The sequence below is a fragment of the Zootoca vivipara genome, chromosome 1 (genome assembly GCF_965207765.1).
Source record: "Zootoca vivipara chromosome 1, rZooViv2.hap1.1, whole genome shotgun sequence".
Classification (NCBI taxonomy): Eukaryota; Metazoa; Chordata; class Lepidosauria; order Squamata; family Lacertidae; genus Zootoca; species Zootoca vivipara.
In genome coordinates this window covers 125,900,731-125,912,069 of record NC_142582.1, presented here as the reverse complement: position 1 = coordinate 125,912,069, position 11,339 = coordinate 125,900,731, and positions in this window count along the sequence as shown.

Below are 11,339 nucleotides of genomic sequence, written 5' to 3'. Positions count from 1 at the left end.
GCAGCGCCTGTGGCAGCCGCGCTGCGCATGGCGCCCACCCGCCCACCACGCTGGGAAACGGGGCGGGAGGCCGCCAGAGGGATCCGGCGCACCACGGCGCCAGGGGCGCTTAAGACTGCCCTATGAGTGTGTGTTATTGGGTTGTTGTTTTTAATCTGATTATATATGTTGTGGTCTTTTCTGTGAACAGCCTTGAGACCTCCGGGTATAGGGCAGTATATAAACTCAACTAATAATAATAATAATAATAATAATAATAATAATAGGTACGTTGAGCTTGCAGAAGAGATGACCAAGGGCGGTGCAAAAATCCCTGAACTCAAAGCGCCCTGGACATATTCAAGTACATTTCAAGTGCTCTGTTTTGAAGAAGAGACCTCCAGCTGTTCTGTTTCAAAGCCTTTCTAGTGATGGGGCTGCATTCTGGAGTGAATTCCATGTCCTAGATTTAAGATTCATGCGCCATGCGCCAGCCATAACCACTTTTGTACCCCCATGAGTTAGTGAGTCAGCCACTCAATCACTTCCAAGCATCGTTATGTTGATATTGTATTTGTAGATCAATGAAGCAGAACTAAAAATTGGGGGGGGGGGAGGAGATGTTTTGCCAGTCAGTCTTTAGCAGGAGCTTCAAATCATTTCCTGTGCTGGTTCTGATACCAGCAGTTGAACAATCTCCTGAGCTACAGGCCCTGGCTGATTCCGACATTAATTGATTGGTATGAAGTTGGAGAAGCTCTTCCCCACTTATAAAACTGCCTTCTCCTTTCAACTGCTTCCTCTTGAAATCCCTTTGTGCCTATCTGCACACACAGGGCCAGCCCTAAGGCAAGGCTAGGTGGCTCAATGCGCCAGGGCGCCAGGGGGCGCCGTGCTGCACCCTCCAGACAGCCGCACTGCTCCCGCCAGACAGCCCGGCCGCCCTCCCGCTCACCCTGTTCCTTGCCTCCCGCCCGCCTGCCGCGGGTTTGAGTCCTGGCCTCAGCCTGGCGGGTCGGGTGGGGGGCATGAGGAGGACAAGAGGCCGGGCGCTGCGCGGCACCGCCCACCCCCCAGCAGAGGCCTCCGCGCAGGAGGAGGCGGTGCCGGTGCCCCGGAGGACAACCAGGCAGCCTGGCCCACCCGCTGCGGCGCCCGAGCCTGGCCAACCCTCAGCGCCCGGCTCGCCCATGCCATGTCCCTCCTCTGCTTCCGCGGTGAGCTTACCTTCCAAGTCCCGGACTGCAGAATCCAGGACCAGCAGCCGTGTGACACCGGAAGTTGCGTCGATGTAACTTTCGGTGTCACTTTGCCCTTCTATGGGCACTAAAAATGGCCAACGCCGGCTTCAAAAGTAGCTTCTACGCATGTCAGGAAGTGCGTCGACGCAACTGGTGTCGGGCCGCCCATCTATGGGCACCAAAATGGCCGTCGCCGACACAGGAAGTCGCATCTACGCACTTCCGGTCTTGCGTAGATGCGACTTTTGAAGCTGGCGGCCATAGAAGGGCAAATCAGAAAAAATGGCCGCCGGCAGGAGAAAATAACGGAGAAAAACGGGAGACGAAGTGATACGGGGGACCACCGGGAAAAGGTAAGTAAAAACGGGGGTTTCCCGAGGAAAACGGGAGACTTGGCAGCTATTGGCGAGTTGGGGCGGCGGAGGGACCTTTGCGCCACAGCGCTCGATGTGCTTAAGACGGGCCTGTGTACACATGAAGGTAGGAAGGCTCTTATGAGGCACAAACCACATTGTTTCCCATGGAAGTGGGCCACAGTTCTTAATTTCCAAGCATGCAGTTTAAATATATATATATCTCCATGAACGCGGCGCAGTCAGCTGCAAGCACATGTTCCAGCCGTAATGCCAACTGGGCAGCTTTGACTCCCAAGGAAAAGAAGAGGAAAGCAGCATTGAGTCAGACCATTGCTCCATTGAGCTCAGCATCGTCTACACACTGAATGGCAGCAACTCTTGACATGGGATTTCTCTTGGGCTCATTATCAGGGAGCTCAGTGCCATGTAAGCAAGAGTGTGTGGCCTGAGCACAAAACTGGCAAGGACCAGTTTAGGTGGAACCTCATGCCAGAGTGCAAAATAGCTCCCAATAAGGTGCAAGGAGGGTTCTGCACCTCGAGCAAAACAACTTGAGTTGAGCAAGTGTTTTCAAGGACGGCCGTTGGATGAGAGATGGTGGGGTGCTGGGGTGATGTACATTTCCTATATAGGGTGTGTGCTAATGGACTCCTTTGGACTCTGTACTGGAATGGCTTTTTCACCTGCCTTGACCCACCATCCAGCCCTGGGAGACTTTCCCAGACCATGACTTTGAGAATAGCAGTAGCAGCTGGGAAGAGAGGAATTCAGGGATAGTTTTTAGAAATAATTTTGTAAGCTGTGAGCTTTTGTTGCTCAGTTTGACCCTTTTACATGGTTTTGTACCTTTTGTGGTATTTATCCATTATGATCTGCTGTTATTTTATACATTAGTAATTTTTTATTAGGGACCCAGGTGGCGCTGTGGTTAAACCACTGAGCCTAGGGCTTGCTGATCAGAAGGTCGGCGGTTCGAATCCCTGTGAGCTCCCGTTGCTTGGTCCCAGCTCCTGCCAACCTAGCAGTTCGAAAGCACATCAAAATGCAAGTAGATAAATAGGTACCGCTACAGCGGGAAGGTAAACGGCATTTCCGTGTGATGCTCTGGTTTGCCAGAAGCGGCTTTGTCATGCTGGCCACATGACCTGGAAGCTATACGCCGGCTCCCTCGGCCAATAATGCGAGATGAGCGCGCAACCCCAGAGTCGGTCACGACTGGACCTAATGGTCAGGGGTCCCTTTACCTTAATTTTTTATTGTTAGATTATTATTTGCTGATGTTTAATTTTACTGTTTAGTATTGGATCCTAATGGATTGTTGAGTATTGCTTTATTTGATATACATTGTTTATTTTAAAGTTATTGTTACTTTTTATATAGGGTCTGATTGTTACTATAAATGTTTGATGTTTTATTATTATTTTTATGTGTGTTGGAAGCTACCCAGAGCAGTTGGGGCAACCCAGCCAGATGGGCGGGGTATTATTAATAATAATAATAATAATAATAATAATAATAATAATAATAATAATATCCCACCCATCTGGCTGGGTTTCCCCAGCCACTCTGGGTGGCTCCTAACAGAACTCTAAAAACAGAATAAAGCATCAAACATTTAAACTTCCCTAAACAGGGCTGCCTTCAGATGTCTTCTAAAAGTCAGATACAGTGGTTCCTCAGTTTACGAACTTAATCCGTTCCAGAAATCCGTTCTTAAACCAAAACTGTTCTTAAACCGAGGCACACTTTCCCTAATAAGCCCTCCCTCCACTGGTGCCCTTCCACCGTTCGGATTCCATTCTTAGATCAAGGTAAGGTTCTCAAACCAAGACACTACTTCTGGTTTTGTGGAGTAGGTGGGTGTTCCACAGGGTAGGCACCACTACCGAGAAGGCCCTCTGCCTGGTTCCCTGTAACCTCACTTCTCACAGTGAGGGAACCGCCAGAAGGCCCTCGGAGCTGGACCCCAGTGCATAGCTGTCAAGTTCTCCCTTTTTTAAGGGCAATTCCCTTATGCTGAATAGGCTTCCTTGCAAGAAAAGGGAAAACTTGACAGCTATGCCCCAGTGTCCGGGCTGAACGATGGGGGTGGAGACACTCATTCAGGTATACTGGGCCAAGGCCATTTAGGGCTTTAAAGGTCAGCACCAACACTTTGAATTGTGGTTGGAAACGTACTGGGAGCCATACAGGAACAGTGTTATATGGTCTCGGCAGCCACTCCCCAGTCACCATTAATTAATGAATAAAGGCTGACTAATTGGGAATTTGGTATGCGTCTCCATACCGAATCCCCAAAGGATTATTTTTTCCCTTACACATGCCCCAAGGGTTCAGACTGGGAGCCAGTGTGGTGTAGTGGTTAAGAGCGGTAGACTCGTAATCTGGGGAACCGGGTTCGTATCTCCGCTCCTCCACATGCAGCTGCTGGGTGACCTTGGGCTAGTCACACTTCTCTGAAGTCTCTCAGCCCCACTCACCTCACAGAGTGTTTGTTGTGGGGGAGGACGGGAAAGGAGAATGTTAGCCGCTTTGAGACTCCTTCGGGTAGTGTTATGTACTGAGCTGAATCCTAGAACAATAGGATTCAGAATCAGCGGGAGCTACCCAATCCAACTCCAGGTGGAAGTGAATCCGCAACCTGATTGGTCTGCTGGAGCAGCCAATCAGGCGGCTGGCAGAAGTGAATCTGCTACCTGATTGGCCTGTAGGAGCAGCCAATCAGGCTGCAGGCAGAAGTCAATCCACAATATAATTGGCCCACAGGTGTAGCCCTGAAGTAGCCAATCACGCAAGGCCCATTGTGTAAATAATGTATATAAGCAGATGGTTTGGGGAAAAGAGCCATTCGTCTTCTCTTCTCCTCCTTGATGACTATGAGCTGAATAAAGAGCATGAAATTCACTCTTGACTCCGAGTATATTTCAGGTAGTGATAAAGCGGGATATCAAATCCAAACTCCTTCGCCTCCTCCTCTTCTTCTTCTTCTTCTTCTTCTTCTTCTTCTTCTTCTTCTTCTTCTTCTTCTATCTCCTAACTCTACCTGAAGATGCCACATGTTGATCCTGGGACCTCCAGAATGCAAATCACGTGCTCTTCCACTGAGCTGCAGTTCTTTCTGAAAATGGTATCCATCATGGGAGACCCTTTGCTAGCCAGCACTTAGGAAGATGGCCTTTGTTGGCAAGGAGATCCCCGGGAGGAGTGTTACAGATAGTAAAGTTGGTCGGGAATAAGCAAAAGCAAGCCGTAGGAAGCGAAAGGCACTGCAGGAAAACACTTTCAAGAAGGCAGTGAAGCGAAGGGGGAAGAAGGAGGGAGGCAGAAGGAAGACCTAAGGGAAAAGCAAGGGCTCTTCTGGGAATCCAAGAACATGGACATTCCCACAAGTCGTCGCATGAACTCAGAACTCCCGATGTGTCATCACATCTGCTGTGGAAAACTAAAATTAAAACTGTGAAGCGATGAACGAAGCAGCTGGAAACGTCGATGCTGCTCTGCTCAAGGGGCAACAGCTGTATTCTGTGAGCGAGTAACTCGACACTCTTTCACGGTCAGTATATTCAGAAATAACTGCGCATTAATGCGCCGGGCTCCCCTTTCCTCCCCACTGGCTCGCACACACACATCTACACACACCCCATCGCAAGTTAGCTAGCAATCATTTTGCAATTCAAATTATAAAAGATTTGCCTTTGGGGAGAAATAGCATACTTTAAAGATGAGGGTCAACCCGACAAGCTACAACAAAACGATGTCATTTTCGGTGGAGGGACTCCAAATAATAATAAGAATAATGCAATATATTGCTTCTTGGTCCACCGCTTTGTTACACTTAGCTTTTCAAGGCTGGGGTCGTCAGCTTAGAATCCTTCTGCTGTGAGATGGATCAGCTGCAGAGAACAGGGTCCCTGTCTCTTTAAATACTGTGAAGACAAGAGTTTCAGCAGTTCCCCCCACCTCCATTACGCCTGTTGTTGTTGTTGTTTAGTCGTTTAGTCATGTCCGACTCTTCGTGACCCCATGGACCATAGCACGCCAGGCACTCCTGTCTTGCACTGCCTCCCGCAGTTTGGTCAAACTCATGTTCGTAGCTTCGAGAACACTGTCCAACCATCTCGTCCCCTTGTCGTCCCCTTCTCCTAGTGCCCTCCATCTTTCCCAACATCAGGGTCTTTTCCAAGGATTCTTCTCTTCTCATGAGGTGGCCAAAGCATTACGCCTATGCCAGGGATAATAGAACACCCAGACACGTCTCCAGCCACTGAGCTCTGGCCCTTCTTCTTCAAAGGTGAGGCTAGTATTAGATGTGCTCAACTCCTGCTTGCATACATCCTGTAGACATCTGTATGATCTTCTTTGACAATCACTCATAGCCGAGTTAGATTGTCTTCCATAAACACAGTCTTAACAGTGAGTCCGTAAGTGGCTGTGGAGGCCAATTCTGGATCCACATGTCCCTCCACAGTGGGGACGTAGGTTTCCGGGTGGGAGTTGATCACGGTGAGGGTTTGCCAAGCATGCCTTCCTCTGAGCACGTTTCTCCCTTTCGTCCTGAGTTCAAGTGTCTTCAAAGTCCATGACACCTTTGGTAAAGGCCGTTCTCCAATTGAAGCGCTCGCAGGCCAGTGTTTCCCGATTGTCGGTGTTTATACTACATTTCTTAAGATTTGTCTTGAGACCTCTTTTGTTGACCACCAGCATTACGCTTTCCATTTTTAAGTTCAGAATAGAATAGTTGCTTTGGAAGACGATCATCAGGCATCCGCACAACATGACCAGTCCAACGAAGTTGATGTTGAAGAATCATTGCTTCAACACTGGTGATCTTTGCTTCTTCCAGTACTCTGGCATGAGTTCGCCTGCCTTCCCAAGTGATGTGTAGAAATTTCAAAGATATTGTTGATGGAATCTTTTGAGGAGTTGCCGATGGCGTTTGTGAAACATGGACCACTTATAAATGCCATCTGTATGGAAGACAACGGTGAGAACAGGATGGTGGACTAGATGGGCCTTTGGTCTGATCCAGGAGTGCTCTCCTTACGTTCTGACATAACCATTCGGGACTCTTTAGTTTAGAGAAAATATGAGGGGCAATATCGAAACAAAATAAAAAAATTCCTTCCAGTAGCACCTTAAAGACTAACTAAGTTTGTCATTGGTATGAGCTTTCATGTGCATGCACACTTCTTCAGATAAGGGGCAATATGTTATAGGGGAAAGGGTAATTGCCTGAATTGTTATTTTTTTCTTTTTTTGCAGGACGTTGAAATGGAAAACCATGCATGGTAGAAATGGGGGAAAGCATGCAAAAAGGTTTGTCTCTCAATGCACCCCTGGTCTTGCTGAAGAGGCAGCAGATCTAGGCAGCCTGGGTAGCAACTTACTCTGACAAAGGTTAGAAGTGAACGAAGCCCTTTGGAGTCAATACTTCCAGTCCATCACTCCTAAACTTAAAGATACGTCTCCTAGGTCTCATGACTTCCCAGCTGATGTGCTCCCTGCACTGCTGGACTGCCAAGTTACTGTGGGAGGCGATCAACTCCTTGGGCCGAGGAGAAGGTTGTGGCTCCCGTCCTACAGGCCTCAAGAGTTGTTTCAGTGGGTTTCCGCTAGCCAGTCTCAGATCACCAGCACCGGAGCCAGGAACCTTGACCCCCATCTTACTTGGTAGTCCTGTAGCCTCCAACTCCATCTCCTGCTTACTTGTCATGGGTAAATGTCAGCTTCTCTCAACTTCTTTTTTTTAAAAAAAAGCTTCAGTAAAGTTCTCCACATTTCCACTTCAGAATTACAAGGTCCTCATGAAAATTAATCAACATTTCAATGCAAAGCCGTCCCACTCTACACATTTTTGCAATATCGCCTAACACACCCCTTTTGGCAAAGCCATTTCCCTGAATATAATGCAGTTTTTGTATGATTTTTGCTCATTTATATGCACATTTTACCCCTCGGCATATGGGTTTTTGTACTGATTGTGGCACTGCAACATTCAGAGAAGTGTGAGCTTTGAAGGGTGGCTGTGTCTCGGTTTGCGTATTATTGAGGAAGCAGCGAATTTGGTGAATTTGTCATGCGATGCAGGCGGAATTGAATTTATCCGCCATGTTTACTGCTGTCTCCTGGACTCGGGGGGTCCTGGCGGATTGGGGATTAACCTTCCTTAGAGAGACCCCGTTTGTGCTGTGAGAAAAGCCTCCTCGGGCCTACAGTGGAAGGATTCTGGCTTGTTTAAAGAATGTTCCTCAGATCACGCGTAGGCAGATTACCCAAGAACAGGCACGTTGATCCCAGTGGCACAGAGATTCTTGATAACTAAGGAGCATTGTTTACCAGTGAATGGAGTTTTAAGGGAGTTCCCCCCCTCCCCTCTCTCTCCCATTCTCTTGTAAAAATGATGATGGGAGCCTTGAGAAAATAAGCCATCAGAATGTTTCGCCACCGTGCAATGTCGTCCCCCACGATTTTGGAGGTGGAGGAACCGAGTTCAGGAGTCAAAATGGGACAACACACTGCAGATACAGTTTGGGAGAGATAGTTTGAAGTAGAGAAACTTCACAAAGGAGAAGAACTCCAGTTGAAATGCAAGATAGGTTGAGCTGCAGGTATTAAACATTCTGAATTAGTGATACCAGCCCCAGTTGCTGTTATCATCAACATCAAGTTATCCTTTTAAATTTATTTATTTAGTTTTTCAAACTAAAATTTTACAGAGATATATCAAACATAAATCATAAAAACAAGAATCCAAGGAATCTGGACTTTCATCCTCCCCTATTATTAACCATTTCCTCCTGCATCTTTTATGATGATCCAAATCTTTTACCTCTCCATTGTGTCCAAAATTCACCATTAAACTACACGTGTTATTCCAATCCTACTAACGATTTTAACTGTTTACAGTGGTCGTTAAGATAAGTTATACATTTTCCCCATTCCTTATTAAAATTTTAGTCTTCCTGATTTCTGATTCTTCCGGTCATTTTAGCCATTTCGGCATAGTCCATCAACTTCATCTGCCATTCTTCTCTGGTAGGGTCTTAATCTTCTTTCCATCTCTGGGCCAATAACATCTGTGCAGCCGTGGTCACATACATAAATAGTCTTTTCTGCTCCCTTGGGATTTCGCCCCCTAGAATTTCTAAAAGGAAGGCTTCAGGTTTTTTAACAAAGGTTATTTTAACAACATCCATTTAACAAGCACAGGAATCTTTTGCCCAATGTGGTGCTCGAACCCACAACCCTGAAATTAAGGGTCTCCTGCACTGCTGACTGATGAAGGTGTTTTAGGATGCACACCGTCCTCCACCATGCTTCAACAGGGATCATAGAATCATAGAATCACAGAGTTGGAAGGGACCACAAGGGCCATCCAGTCCAACCCCCTGCCAAGCAGGAATCACCATCAAAGCATTCCTGACAGATGGCTGTCAAGCCTCTGCTTAAAGACCTCCAAAGAAGGAGATTCCACCACACTCCTTGGCAGCAAATTCCACTGCCGAACGGCTCTTACTGTCAGGAAGTTCTTCCTAATGTTTAGGTGGAATCTTCTTTCTTGTAGTTTGAATCCATTGCTCTGTATCCGCTTCTCTGGAGTAGCAGAAAATAACCTTTCTCCCTCCTCTATATGGCATCCTTTAATCTATTTGAACATGGCTATCATATCCATAGCTGCCAAGTTATCCCTTTTTTTAAGGGATTTTCCCTTATGCTGAATAGGCTTCCTCGTGAGAAAAGGGAAAACTTGGCAGCTATGATCATATCACCCCTTAACCTTCTCTTCTCCAGGTTAAACATGCCCAGCTCCCTAAGCCATTCCTCATAAGGCATCGTTTCCAGGCCTTTGACCATTTTGGTTGCCCTCCTCTGGACACGTTCCAGCTTGTCAGTATCCTTCTTGAACTGTGGTGCCCAGAACTGGACACAGTACTCCAGGTGAGGTCTGACCGGAGCAGAATATAGTGGTAATATTACTTCCCTTGATCTAGATGCTATACTCCTATTGATGCAGCCCAGAATTGCATTGGCTTTTTTAGCTGCTGCATCACACTGCTGACTCATGTCAAGTTTGTGGTCTACCAAGACTCCTAGATCCTTTTCACATGTACTGCTCTCAAGCCAGGTGTCACCCATCCTGTATTTGTGCCTTTCATTTTTTTTGCCCAAGTGTAGTACTTTACATTTCTCCCTGTTAAAATTCATCTTGTTTGCTTTGGCCCAGTTGTCTAATCTGTTAAGGTCATTTTGAAGTGTGGTCCTGTCCTCTGGGGTATTTGCCACCCGTCCCAATTTGGTGTTGTCTGCAAACTTGCTCAGGATGCCCTCAAGCCCATCATCCAAGTCGTTTATAAAGATGTTGAAGAAGACTGGGCCCAAGACAGAACCCTGTGGCACCCCACTAGTCACTACTCTCCAGGATGAAGAGGAGCCATTGATGAGCACCCTTTGGGTTCGGTCAGCCAGCCAGTTACAAATCCACTGAATGGTAGCATTGTCTAGCCCACATTTTACTAGCTTCTTTACAAGAATATCATGGGGCACCTTGTCAAAGGCCTTGCTGAAATCAAGATATGCTACATCCATATCAAGATATGCTGAAATCAAGATATGCTACATCCATATCAAGATATGCTGAAATCAAGATACGCTGAAGGTCTACTTGCATATATGTCCCATGTACCACCTTTGCCAACCTGGCATCCTCCAGGTGTTTGGAACGACAACTCCCATCAGCCCCTAAACCAGCGCAGATCTTATCACTGCTAAGAGATCAGCTGCACATCAGGGGTGGAGCCTAGACTGGAAAAGGATCACCTTCAGTGAAAAGTCTAAAAGTGTTCAAGATTGGGGCACAGCTCAACTGCAAACGGTTTAATTGCCATGTGGCTACTCCCACCCCCAAACAAAGAATCCTGGGAACTATAGTTTTGGTGTGTGTGCGATACTGCTAAGAGAGCTGCAATTCCCAGGGCTGTCTTAAGCACCTCTGGTGCCCTGGCGCCGTGGTGCGACGGATCCCGTTTCCCAGCACAGCGGGCGGGCGCAGCGGAGCGGCAGAGCGGCCGGTGGGCAGGTGCAACTGCGCAGCGCCCCCCCTGGTGGACCGGCACCATGGCGCCTTGCGCCACCCAGCCTGATCGTAGGGCCGGCCCTGGCAATTCCCCTGCAAAAGAAAGGCTTTGGTGTAGCTGTGCCCTTTAAAAAAAAACAATATTCAGGACCTGCTTTGAAGTGTGGAAGGAGAAAAAGAGACTGATATTGGGGGTGGAGGTCTCACACACCGGGGGGGGGGGCTGGTGCTACAGCACATTCCGGTCACTTTTGACTTTAAGACTTGATGTAGGTCTGATGGGGGGGGCGGAATTTCAGATTCCAGCAGAAGAGGAAAGCACAGAGATTTCTTTGTGGGTGGGTGGACAGATTAGCAGCAAAGCTCAAAGGCTCAAGCCTGGATATAGCCAAGATTAAATTGCAGGAGAAAGCAGCGTATTTTAAGAACGTTCGTTGAGGCTATTTTCTTTCTGCCTCGATAGCAATAAGAATAGCAACACTGTTAGCGCAGGTCAAACATTCACACACACACACACACACACACACACACACACACACATTTTTATTAATGGGGCTTGTGTCTTTGGCATCCATCCCTTTTGGGCCCATTTCACTATTTATAACGGGTGTGGAACGGGCGAGGGAGGGGGGTGGTCCTCTAGATAAAGTTGGACTCCAATTCCTAACAGCCCCAGCCAGCTTGGCAAGA